General features: G+C 47.5%; 1 long non-coding RNA gene across 2 annotated transcripts in view; it reads right to left on the reverse strand.

Moving 5' to 3' along the window:
- LOC144166414 (uncharacterized) overlaps positions 1 to 12852 on the reverse strand; it is a 345992-nt gene that overhangs the window by 296722 nt on the left and 36418 nt on the right. The gene's annotated exons all lie outside the window — the stretch shown is intronic.

The raw sequence follows: 12852 nt of genomic DNA on the forward strand, positions 1-12852 counted from the left end.
CTGTTACCTACCGTGGCGAGAAGCTTAAAGGTGAAAGGTTAGAAGCCGCGAACTGTGGCCGTCTGAGTCTTGGTCAACCTCTAGCGGACGGGCTCCTTGTCTGTTTATCGGGCAGGGGGCTTCGAAACCTTGGTGAGCATAAGGGTGAGCTCAGTGGACCTTGTCTCATACCATGCCGTATGGTATACTTCAAATCTTCCCTCCCAAATGAGCAGAAGCTGTATTCAAACCGCTCTCTAACAGTTTTCTCAAACATTCCTCGCGTCTTGGTTTTGCAATCAGCTGATAACGACACGCTTGTCACTAGCAAATCCGTATTCCTAATATCTAAGGTAATTGGGAGTGCTGCAGGAACGAACAACGAAGCGAAGACATTATCATCAATGGACATAACGATTGAGGTTAAAAACAAAGAGCAATTGGCAAGCCTTGTTAACAAGCCTACGTGACCTTTAAATCACCAAAACATTTCACCGAACCCTGAAAAGCTGCCAGGGCGTCTTATCAGAGACCGATCTTTTGAATGAAACTGAATCTCATCTCCTTGAAGGTGTGTGTGAGCAAAGAGTAACTGCTGTAAAGCGTGTAAGCAGCAGGCGTGATAACAAAAAAATTTAAGCATGTCATTCTGACGTTTGACCCCGCAGCATACTTCCTGAGTCTGTAAAATCAGGCTTCATGCACTGCCGCACAAAGCCCTACATACCAAACCCGCGCCGTTGTTTAAAATGTCAACGGTTTGGGCATGGTTACAAGTCCTGTCATGGAAAACTGACTTGCGCAAAATGTTCAGACCATGATCATCCGAGAAAAATGTAAGAGCACATGCACATGTGAGGTACTGCAATTGTGATGGACCTCATCCAGCCTGTTCGGGGTAATGCAAAAAATTCAAAGATGAAACAGAACCATTCATGAAAGTTTCTCAAAATATCTTATTCCCAGAAGCGCGGAAACGATATGCAATGCTTCCGTCTGGAAGCTATGTCGACGCACCTCGGCGGGGGGAGGAGCGGCGTCTTGTGTCAGCGGCAATGCAGTACTGCGAAGCGGACTGTCCCGCATCAGCCCGTTTCCGGGCTGCCTCCAGCAGTCCCATCTGTCGCCGCACAATTGTTGCACCGCGTCCTACGCCTGTTAGGCACGCCGTTGGGTCCCAAAACTCTCCTCGTTGTGGGCGGCCAAGAGACCCCAATTCTCGTAACCCCCAGGGGGTCAGACGAGGACATGGATTCCACTGTAACACTAAACGAGCGACGACGCCCTGCTGGCCGTGGAAAAAAGCTTCTTCACCGAATTACTTTTCCCGAAACCGATCCAGTTACACAAAATGACGCACATATTAACTCATACGCACCAGGGTGCAAATCTTTAGCTGCAATGAGAATAGAAAACATAGTTCAATGGAATTTAGGGGCCTCATGAAGAATCTAGATGATATATATGAAATTCTGCAGAAAAACCAACCAAGCATCGTCTGCATCTAACAGAGACATGTATATTCCAAACTTACAAACTTCCTCATACAATACACTGTTTCAAGACATAGTTCAGTCAACTCTTCAGGTGGAGTAGCCATCGTTACACAAAAATCTATTCCGTGCCAGAGCCTTCAGTTACTAGTCTGGGAGTGGTTGCGGTGCGGGTAATCATTTTTAACAAGCTGATCACAGTATGCTCTCTGTACATTCCACGGGACCACTGCTTATCTAGTTCGGAATTCGAATCCCAAATAGATGAGCTTCCTGAACCATAATTTTGGTTGGCGACCTTAATGCCCAGAACAAGCTTTGGGGCTCTGAAAGAACCGATGCTCGCGGTTGTTTAATTGCAAATTTTCTTGTGCCGTCTGGCTCTTGTTCATTTAACCAAAACAGCCAACATATTTTATTACTAACAATACATATTCCACATGGATTTGGCAATTGGTTCAGGCATCCTTTTACCATTGATCGCGTGGGTGGTTGACACCAATCCTTACGGAAGTGAACATTTCCCAGTATTCTAAAAGACATTCATAAATGCCACACTGCATCATATCGATAAAAAGATTAAAAGAAACCCGGGGTAGACTGGAAGAAATATTAGGAGAGGTCACTACTGACGTACGCTTCAATGTGCCACTTCGGCAATGACTAAGCTTCCATCATCACCACAGCACACATCCTCGATGCTGCTGAATACTCCATTCCCCAGTGCTCTGGTAACACGTAACACGAGAAATCCTTTGTGGAATGAGGAGTGTAGACGAGCGCGACACATTCAGAACAAGGTCTGTGGTGTCCTTCGAAGATACCCAACCGCACAAAACCTCAGTACTTTTAAGCGTGCTAAAGCAGAAGGAAGGCGAGTTCGTCGACAGGCAAAGAGCGAAAGCTGGTGGTGTTTTGTAAATTCAATGAATTCATATACAGATATAAGCAAGACCTGAAAAAGAATTAGGAAACTAAATGGAGAAAACACTTTCAACCTACCATTAGTCAGTACCACAGGTGACACCTTTGAGGACCGAGCGAACGCAACAACCCAACACTTTGCATGCGTCTCAAACTCTGCCCACTACACGCCCAACCTCCTACAACACAAAAAAATCTCTAGAGAGAAAACCGATTCGGGACAGCAAACAAACCGATGAGTCCAACTCAATTCTTCCTACGCGAACTGTGGTTTGCTTTGGACACATGTAAGTATTCTGCTCGTGGGGCAGATAATGCTACTTGTCCCCTGCACCTAGACACCATTGAAACGCTTGATTGATTGATTGTAGGGTTTAACGCGCCGACGCAACGCAGGCGATGAGGCGCGCCGTAGTGGAGGGCTCCGGATTAATTTTGACCACCTGGGGATCTTTAACGTGCGCCGAAATCTCGTACACACGGGCGTTTTTGCTTTTCGCCTCCATCAGAAAAGCGGCCGCCGCGGCCGGGAATCGAACGCGCGAACTCGTGCTCAGCAGCGCAACGCCTTAGCCACTGAGCCACCGCGGCGGGTACCATTGAAACGCTGCTTTACGTATATAACCAAATGTAACAGCAGGTATACTTTCCCAGGCTTTGAAGGGAAGTGGTTGTAATTGCCATACGGAAATAGGGAAAAGATTCCTCAATGTGACGAGCAGTGGGAGGGGGCGCTGAGTAGCTCGTATCCGGGGATCCAAATCTCCCTGGTGAACCGAGCCACCGCTGTCGCCGCCAGGCTCATGCCACCGGCCACCCCGCCCTCTTAACTGCCTTGTACAATAAAGTTTCTCTCTCTCTCTCTCTCTCTCTCTCTCTCTCTCGATCTCTCTATCTCTCTTTCTCTCCCTCTCAATGCCACGTAGACACCGCCCAATAGCTCTGACAAGTTGTCTTAGTAAAGTCACTGAAAAATGATTAATTGGAGGTTGACGTATCATCTTGAATACAATGGCATACTTGACAGTTGACAGGCGGGTTTCGATCGGGCAGGTCAACAACTAATCAGCTGATTGCTTTCGAATCTTACGTGAAATACGCTTTTATACAAACGAAGCACCCCGTGTCTTTGTGTTTTGATTTAGAGAAGGCATATCTCGAGGGGGAGTTATTGCATCCCCCTCGACCTACAAGCTTGTCGCATATCACGATTCATGATGAATACAATAGAAGGTTAGTAGGTTAGTTATCAGAACGAAAGTAAGTGTTGGTACAGTAATATCAAAAAGATGCATTCAAGAAAATGGTGTTCCTCAGGGTGGAGTTCTGAGCTGCGCGATCTTTACTATAAAAACAAACTCAGTAAGTAAGGCACTGCCACCTTGAATTTTTTACTCCGTATACTTATATGATGTACAAATCTGCTCTGAAGCTTCTAAATTCTGTTTGCGAACGTCATATACAACTAGGTGTTGTTGGGACTGGGCATCCCACCACTCTCTCCAATGTCGGGAATCGGCATCCCACCCATCCCACCGCAGTGTTGCGACTCGCATCCCAGCTTGTCACCGATGCTGGGAATTAGCCATCCCGACGCTGTCACCACTGTTGGGAGTGAGCCCTCTCGCCGCAGTCACCACTGTTGCGACGGGCCATCCGAGCGCAGTCACCGGAGAAGAAGTGACGTTGCCTTGCTCCGTCCCCTATCGACGCGGCGCAGAGCAGAGCAATGAAGTTCTCGAGCCAACGAAAAGTTGAAGCAACATTTATATACAGTATGTACAAGGGTAAGCAAACGTTACATGGCTCGCACAAAGGCGACAGTACCTTTCCACTCGGTGTCTTCGAAAAGTGCCGCCGAAGAATGCCGACGATAAGTGCTTGCGGGCGGGTGTTAATACCACCTGAAGTGCGTTGTAGCCCCGAGAAGTTTGAATCGCTCCAATCAGGACTCTCGCTGGTTGAAGTTTGAAATCAGACAAATGGAGGCGAAGCGGTTGCGTCAGCCGAGCCGCCACGATGGGGGAAGGGAGGGCGACGCCGTCGCCGTCTCCGCGAAGCCGCCTCCAGGCAAGCAGCGGCCTGTCGGTTGCCGGTAGTTCACGCGATGAATTTTTCGGCCGAGCCGCCACCACGCAAAAGTACTGCGGCGGTGCAAGTTTGGGCCTGCCGGTCGCGGTCGGTTTGGTCTGTTTGGACGAGGCGTGAATGGGCGCCGCTGTTGGCGCGTCGCCCCGTGCCCCGAATTTTACGACAGTGTGAACAAATTTTCGAAGTGGGCAGAAGAAAATGGATTTAAACTGTATCCTGAAAAGAGCACTTGCGTTCTGTTTTCTGTGCACCATGGCATCCAACCGCAGTCGAGTGTTCAGCTAAAGGGAGTAGACATACCGGTGAAAATTGAACACAAGTTTCTTGGTGTTCTGCTGGATAGAAAACTCACTTTTATCCCACTCATAAAAAAACTGAAAATATAATGTATGAAAATAAAGAATAAGCTAAAAGTAATTACCCAGCACACGCATGAAGCGGACATCTGAGGCTTTTTAGTAGTCTAGTCAGATATCCTTTAGACAATTTTGGTGTGGTGTACAGCTCGGCCTCAAAATCTCCAGTAATAATGTTAGACTTAAGGGCTACACTTGGGGCTCCGACTTCCGTCCGGTGCTTTCCGGACGAGCCCTGGGTAGAGTTTGTACGTGGAGTGTGATCAGTGGAGCTTGTAACGTCGGCGAACCTTCACTGGTTTTATGTATGCGCTAAAATAACCTCGTATAAATATCACCCATGTGGGGTAATATTTTAAATAACACGCTTGTTAAAACCTTTTGTTAAAGTGTTCGTCCTTTCCTAGACCTTTCTTCTTTCAAGTCAGCCTGCAAGTTTAACAACTGGGGATGTCATTCCAGGAAACTTACAAAAACCGGTATTAGAGATATTGTTGCGACTTGGGACTTGCCCTCAATTGCTTTTGGTTTTGCTGAATTTCGAACACATGGAGGAAAGCTTGTTAGGCGAAGGAAATGGATGTTTTGCACTAACTGTAACCAAAAGAACAATGCAGTCTTGCTCTGTAAAGCATTATAACCGTTCTGTAGAATGCGTCAAAGGGGTCGTCTACTCAGTTCGCGGTCCGGTGGAAAAACGTACGTAGGCCAAACGGGGCAATGCCTCAATGAAAGATTAAAAGAACATAACTAACGTACATAAGTCGATTTCGGGCCGCTTAGGTGTCCACTGTCGGGATTGTCTAGATCGCCGCGGCTGCGCCCGAATCTTTCAAAAAGCCCAGGTCATTGCAAAACAGAAAGATAAAATAACTAGAAAATAATTGAAGCCGCAGAAATAGACCGCAGAAAAGAAAAATGTGCGAGCGTACCCTGGTTGTCCCTCTGGACAAAATATATTAACTTTATGTCCCAAAGTTAGTTCAGCACGTGTTTGTGGCACATGGCGTCGAGTGCAGCGTGACGACCGGTTAGGTTATCTCCACTATCTCCACCTTTCGTGTTTTTTCTGCATTTCCTGTATTTTATGACTGCCAGAATATATATGTGACATGCAGAAAAATAACGTGGTTGCCACTTTCTTCTTCTTGTGTTTCGTGTGTGTTGCGCCGTTGCCCCCTTTGTAATCATGCCGCAACTCGCCCAAGCCTTAAAAGTGGCAAGACTATTGATGGCAATTTTGGGATGCATTTATGTTAGGCCTAATAAACATAACTCATTGGAAGTTTACTTTTTAAAATTCTAGTCGTAGAACTTTTAAATAGTGAACTTCCTGGTGTCCTGACGCCTAGGATGAGGCTCGTTTAGCAGTTGAATGTTTAATCAGGACACTTGCACGCGAAGCAAAATCTATCCAGTACCAGCTTTGTGCTGCGGCCACTCAGTGTGGCGTCAGATGTGCTATCATGTACTTAAAATATTTAGCATTAGGCTGCATATGATGGGATCATTCAACGCATCAGTAAGCTTCTTAAATTTATCGGCTTATTCTGGCGTTGCTTCATTGGTCAGCATTTTGTCCGCTGGTCGAGGACGCAACTTGCAAATAAATTCACAACTTGCAATCGGAAATTTTTATTAGATTGCCAACATCACTACGGCTACACGATAATTTGTTTATCACAAATTGTTTTTCATATATTTCAAACATACTGGCGGAAACCAACCCTTCCTTTCTTACATAGTAGGCAAGCACAAGATTCGTCAGGTATGTTTGTTATATTGCTCAATATTTTGTTGCATTTTCATGCAAGGGTGGTAGCTTTAAAAAGAAGCACTGTCATAAACAAGTTTATTTTATCGTTCGACTGAACCAAGGACCCAAAAATCGAGTTGCGACGCAGTGAAAAAAATAAACATAAATGTCCATGGTGGCTCAGTACAAAAATGTACCTTCTTATAAGGCGGCACTTTCCGCACTGAAGCTACAATTAGGTTATCTTCCATCTTCAACCAACTCCCCTGAACACACAAAAGCCGTAGAGTGCGGCTTGGTTATGTATATGGTTTATTTTTTATTTATTCCTTCCGCTTTCCTTTCGAAGGCGCCCGAGAAGCAACCTAGTATGGCTCGAGATAAGTATAGTGCACTCCACACCAGCTCTTCGTCTAACGCAATATCACCCACCATCCCTCCCAAACTCATCCTTCTTTCTTTTTTCCTCCGCTCCAGCTAAGGGCGATGCCGCGAAAAATTCCGAGTGACACATCGAAACTGCAGGAAGTGTGGCAAATCGACGGGGCAGGCTCTCGAGTAAATATGAAGTCCATTTCGACGTCGGGATCCCACTGGCGGGGTGTTACACACGGTTCGCTTCCCTCGATACCGTCGGTTATCTTTTGGTAGTTTGTACTCCTTGTATTCTTTTACCTTCCGGTCGAAGACCGCCCGCCGCAAATGTTCTCTCAAAGCTGCTTAGATTGACGTTTTGACAAATGGATGTCGATAGAACGATCTTTTTTGAACTGACAAGAGTGTTTTTTTTTTCGTGGCAGCAGGCATCAAAGGTAATGCGTTTACTGTCAAGCGTACGAATCCCTAGCGATCTGGAGTTTGGCACGTGAGCAGGCATTGAGAAACGCGAAATACTGGAGCCCTGATACCACGGTTGAACGAATGCGTCGGCGGGGAATTCAAATCCAGATTCGAACGATTTCTTTCAATAAAGAGAGAGGCAAAATGGCGCAAATCCAACCTTTAAGCACGCCGATGTTTCTATACCGAAGCTTTCAAGGTGGAGTAGAGCTGATGGAAGTAAAGATGGTGAAAACGCAAACCCAGGAGCTTCGCGAAGAGTTCTGAATTGTAGCCTGGGAACTGATATGGAAATACGTTCAGTGATAGACCTTGGAACTGCGATTGGAGTGTCTCCGTAGTTGCCTTTTTATACGTAGTTAATGCGGATCCCGGTTATCATTGAACGCTCGAAAGGCATAGCAACTAATTGTTACAAAAAAGTAATTGTATAGGGCCGGATAAGATAATAAAATCGCCAGTAACCTGCCTCGGTGGCCGGATGGATATGGCAGGGTTCTGCTGAACGCAAGGACGTGGTTCCGATCGCGCCCATGGTTGTTGCTTTTGAGATGACAAAGATTAGTGAAAATGCCCATTGCTGAAGATTTAGGCGCGCGTTAAAGATCCCCAAGGAGTCCGAATTATTCCAGAGCCTTTTCCTGCGCATGCATATTTAAAGCGCAACAAATTTAGACAGAGGACGAACGATGCAAGGACAAGCGCTGCGTTTGCATGTTTGCGTGTTTAACTCTTCAGCCTTCACTTCTAATCACTCTCATCGCCATCACAGAGTGCAAGGCGCAGCACACATTTTCGTTCTGCATCCGGCGGAGACAACTGCCCCACGAAGCGAGCGCTTGTCCTTGTGTCATTTGTCTTCTGTCTAAATTTGTAGCGCTTTAAATTTGCACTATGGAGTACCAACTAGCTCGAACCCTCACGTTGTTAACTTTTCCTGCGGCGCGCCTCATAGTCCAGTTGTAGTTTCGCTGTGTTAAACACGCGCTATTTGATTAAAATCAATTTAATTGAAGTATTTGAATCAAACCACAGTTATTAATATCACACGCCCAGTACTTGCAAAGGAATTCGATATTATCTACGTGCACGATAAATTTATAGTGCAACAGGCCTCGGTTTCTGGGAAAACTTTGTACCTAACAACAAAACTAGACATTCACAACCACGGCGACGTTATTAAGCGGCGAATGTATTATCGACCAAAACGTTTTAACTCCAAAGACGACATCTTAAATGTGTCAGCAGAAAAAAAATGTTTAAAAAAATCACATGACGATTACTATGCTCCCTAAAGCGAAATCTGTGCGCAGCGTGGACTGCAGTCTTCTCGGTCAGGGCGCGTACCTGCTGCGCCTCAGGAAGTGATCACGTGATCAGCGAACGCATGGTGGCGCGCGCTACTCTGCTGTTTTCTCACAGGGCGTCGCCGCCGCCGAGCACGTCGTGGAACTTTCCGCGCAAATGTCACGTGGTTCCAATGAGCCACGCAGCGAGGAGCACGCTGAAGGACCACGCAGAGCAAGCCGGCGTGGTAGGCTTTCGCTCGGCCGTGTCGCCCTCCCCTTCACACTTTCGCCCCACTTTCTTCCGCCGTTTTCTTTGTGCCTTCGCACGGTCGGTTACAACGCTGTCGCCGTCGCCGCCACCAACCACTGTATCCGGCGCCAATGTGCTGCGCACTACAACATGTGCCCCACCTATTCATGTCAATCATGCGAACCTAAAAGCCACCAGAACTACATGAGGACGAAATTATCAGCAATTGAAATGCGGTTTAAAAGGTGTGTATATGCACCGGGCGTGCTGTGAAGTACATTTGCGCCCTTTTGACACCGTCCTTAACATAGAATGTGCTCAATTAGACACAGTGAAACAACGAATGTCCTTGTATTTACCAAGCACGTTTTGTATACAATTAATGTATCGCCAAAGCTTCTATCGCACACACAAAAAGCGGAACATATATTGAATTTTTGTCACACATCTGGAAAATCCACCAAATTTATCCTATTCATAAACTTGGAGCTCTTCACAACAAAGCCGCCCCCTTCAAAATTACAAACTATACAAGACCATGAAGTCGTTCTAGCATAAAGCTGGGATGGATTACGTCAATATGCCGTTGAGAAAGCGCATAGCGTTGGCTTTGTTTGAGAGGTGCCTTCCGAAATGTGGAGCGCTTGTTTCTGCCCATATGTGCGGCTGAAACTATGCTTTTTAACTGCGAGCAGTGTTCCCTCCAAAGGACACATATTGATCTTCGCCGACCGGCCTGGTCATCGACTGCCGAAGCCAGGGTACTGTAGGCCAGTCGGCCGGGGCCACTATTTTTTCCTGCCTTCACAATTATTCAGAGACCGGCGTTACAATGAAGCCAATCACCTAGAATGTTAAACGACTGCTTGCCTGAGAAAGTCGGATTATTTTACAGAGAAAAAGCTATGCGCTGGTTGCGTCGGGCTGTCCTCGGCGTACAGGTTGGTGACAACTTGCCACTGACACATACCTCGTCCAACCAACGTAGCTGAACGCTGCTCGTGCAACGGAGCTGTCATATCGGCAGACTAACGCATACCCATCGAAGTGTATGTGACAACGCTTTCCCAGGGTATCCCGACGTTTGGCACAGGGTTACGTTCTGATGTCTAACGACGTTAACAGGTACTTGCTGCTTGACAGACGGTGTGTTTGGCTTTGCGTCCCGCGCCGTTATGCTGAACGTTGGGGCTACCTACCATTAAGCTACCACAAGCGAATAAGCGCATACGCACAGACGTAAATTGACCACCTTAAAAAAACGAGAAGTTCTCGTTTCCTGCGAGTCTGAACGGTCGTAGTAGAATTAGAGAACCTCTATTGGAACAGGAGGACCACTGATCACGCGGAAGAAAGGAATTTGGACGGGGTGGGAGGGTAAGAGAAAATGAACAAAGCAGCTATCAGTTGATTGAAGGAAAGGGCTAGTTCTTGGAATGAGCAGTTAATGGACAAGTTCATGGTAACAGCAATGGAGTGAGTAGGTCGGACAGGTTCGCCAGTTATACAAGTAGAGGACCCACTCAAACAAATCGCGCTAGAATGCTTTTAAATGAGTAAATTGCAATTTCAGATCATACTTGTAGAAAAAATATTTCGTTCCATGATAGGTACAAGCCGGGCACTTTCTGCGCGATGCAGAACGTTAATTAGACAGGTTGATGTGGCGCTCCCTACATCTAAACCGACATAAAAGATACGGAACTATTCTTAACAATTCAATAAAAGTGCACAATTGAGCTGAAGACAGCGTTTACAGTTAAGAAATCACGACTTCTTGGGAAAATCGTCAGTTCCGCCGGGGCCTCAACCCAGGCCGTTTGCTACGTAAGTTCCAATTCTACCCCTAGGTTACCGAGCCAGAAAATAGGAATCTCTTTAACAGTTGTTAAAACGAATAGGAGTGTTCCGAACAAACCAGTACGTGGCACTCGGTGAGCACAGGAAGTGCTTGTCTTGTACCCACAAGGGAATGGAATATCGCCTCTCATGTAACTTCGGACGCGTATTGGAAAATCCTTATCCGCGGGTTTCTACGTTTGGTGGCAGATGGAAATCTCCCTCAGTCATGAACATCTGAAGACGTGTAGGGGCGGCAGCTTTTCGCGTGATTGCTCGCGTCGTGTGAGCCTCAAAACTCATGATGTGTAAGATTACTCTTCAAAAGCCATTTCCTTAGGTGAAGCAACAAGAGCCCGCGCCATTTGCTATCGCCAGCGACATTAACGATGGCATTGCGAAACCCAACAAGCATGACTGCTTGTGATCCTTCACCGCGAACCTCTTTGGACTCAACCGCAACTGTACTAATGAAGCAACCACGAGTCAAAAGTCGTGTTTCGATTTTGTCGTTGCCAAGAATTTAGCTGAGGTCGTATCAGGACCCATCATAGTGTACCAATACTGCCACAAAGCGATTTTTAGTGTTGCCACCCTAACACAATAAAGCATAGTGTACCTAAATCGGATGTGGAGGCGATTATCAACAGCTTCGCTCGGCATGCGCTTTCGCAGGTTCCGGAGGGTGACACAACATTCGTAAGAAAAGGCTGCGGAGCGCCTCGTTGAACGGAGCTGTCATATCGGCGGAATATTTGAAACCATAACGCATGAAATGAGCCTGATTTTTATTGCGTTAGCACTACATTGGCCGTGTCTTAAAAATTTCCGCTGTCGATCCGTGGGCAGAGAGGTACAGAAGAAGAAAGAAAAAAAGGAGGGCGTGCAGACAGAGGAGGTGAAGCCGGACTGAACCAGTCTTACGGCTTTCGCGAAGTTGTAGGTCGGGTTGCTCGTGAAGCGGCGGCTCCCGCCCCGGACGAGCTGGTTGCCCGGCGTGGAGGAAAGAAAGTTGAGGAGCGGCCGTGGTGGCCACCTCAATTGGAAGTCGCGTGTTTTCTTCACGCTCATCGGATGCCACTGGCAACCGCATCCAAGCAACAACAGCGAAAGCCGGCCCACCAAGGCCCTACATAACTGCGCGGCCTAGTCGGTAGCCAATGGTTGGCAGGCGGAGACGAAACAGACGACAGGGAAGCGAGCGAAGGCGGAGGAGGTGGCGCGCGCACGCAAAACACCAGCAAAACAAATTTCACCATTTTCCCGTAGGGGAACCCTGAGTAGTATGCGAAGCAGCCAGCGTGCGCGCGCGTCATTTATTCATTTATACCGCGGAGCAACCGTGGCGCCCCCAGCGGAGTATGCAGCGGCTACCGTCGCGCCTCCAAACCTAAGCTGCTTCGTATTATCGTGCGCCGAGCCGCAGGTGTTGCCATTCGTTGCGCAATCCCGGAGAGGACAGGAGCTTCGAATAGGAGAGGAGAAATGCCGGAGAGGAGAGGAGATGAGACAAGGAGAGGTGAGGAGGGGCAGGAGGTTGCGCACGCGCAGTGTGGGTGTGGACGCCGCACTACGGCGGAGGGAACAGACGCGACCACAAGCTGCTTCGCATCTAACATGGCGACCTCCGAAAATTGCATTTCCTGCTTCAGTAGAGGTGACCACAGGGCATCTGCTAAGCTTTTTTTTCCCCTGCATGTTGCCCGGCGTCCCACCACAAAAAGAGCACCTGAACAGTGTGCAGGGCCGAGATGGCCCAAAAGAGGATTAAGTGGTTATGTGACTGGCGAAGTTCCAATACTGCTGAACAACGAAAGGGAGACAGGCAGCGAGTGCGACTGTAAAAGCAAGCACACGTTACCACTGAGGCGGTTAGAACGCAAAGCATGGGTGGCATGGTGTGCGAGCGGCGTGCGAGAAGCGCCGTGTTGCAGGCTTCTCAAGCTTCAGCAAGGATTGCGGGCGGACATGAGCGTTAAGCTTGCGAGGGAAAGTTCGCGAGGTAAATGCTCAAGCATTTTTAAAGATACACCAA

This window comes from Haemaphysalis longicornis, unplaced genomic scaffold (assembly GCF_048455015.1).
Source record: "Haemaphysalis longicornis isolate Haplotype H1 unplaced genomic scaffold, Haemaphysalis longicornis Haplotype H1 scaffold_17, whole genome shotgun sequence".
Lineage (NCBI taxonomy): Eukaryota > Metazoa > Arthropoda > Arachnida > Ixodida > Ixodidae > Haemaphysalis > Haemaphysalis longicornis.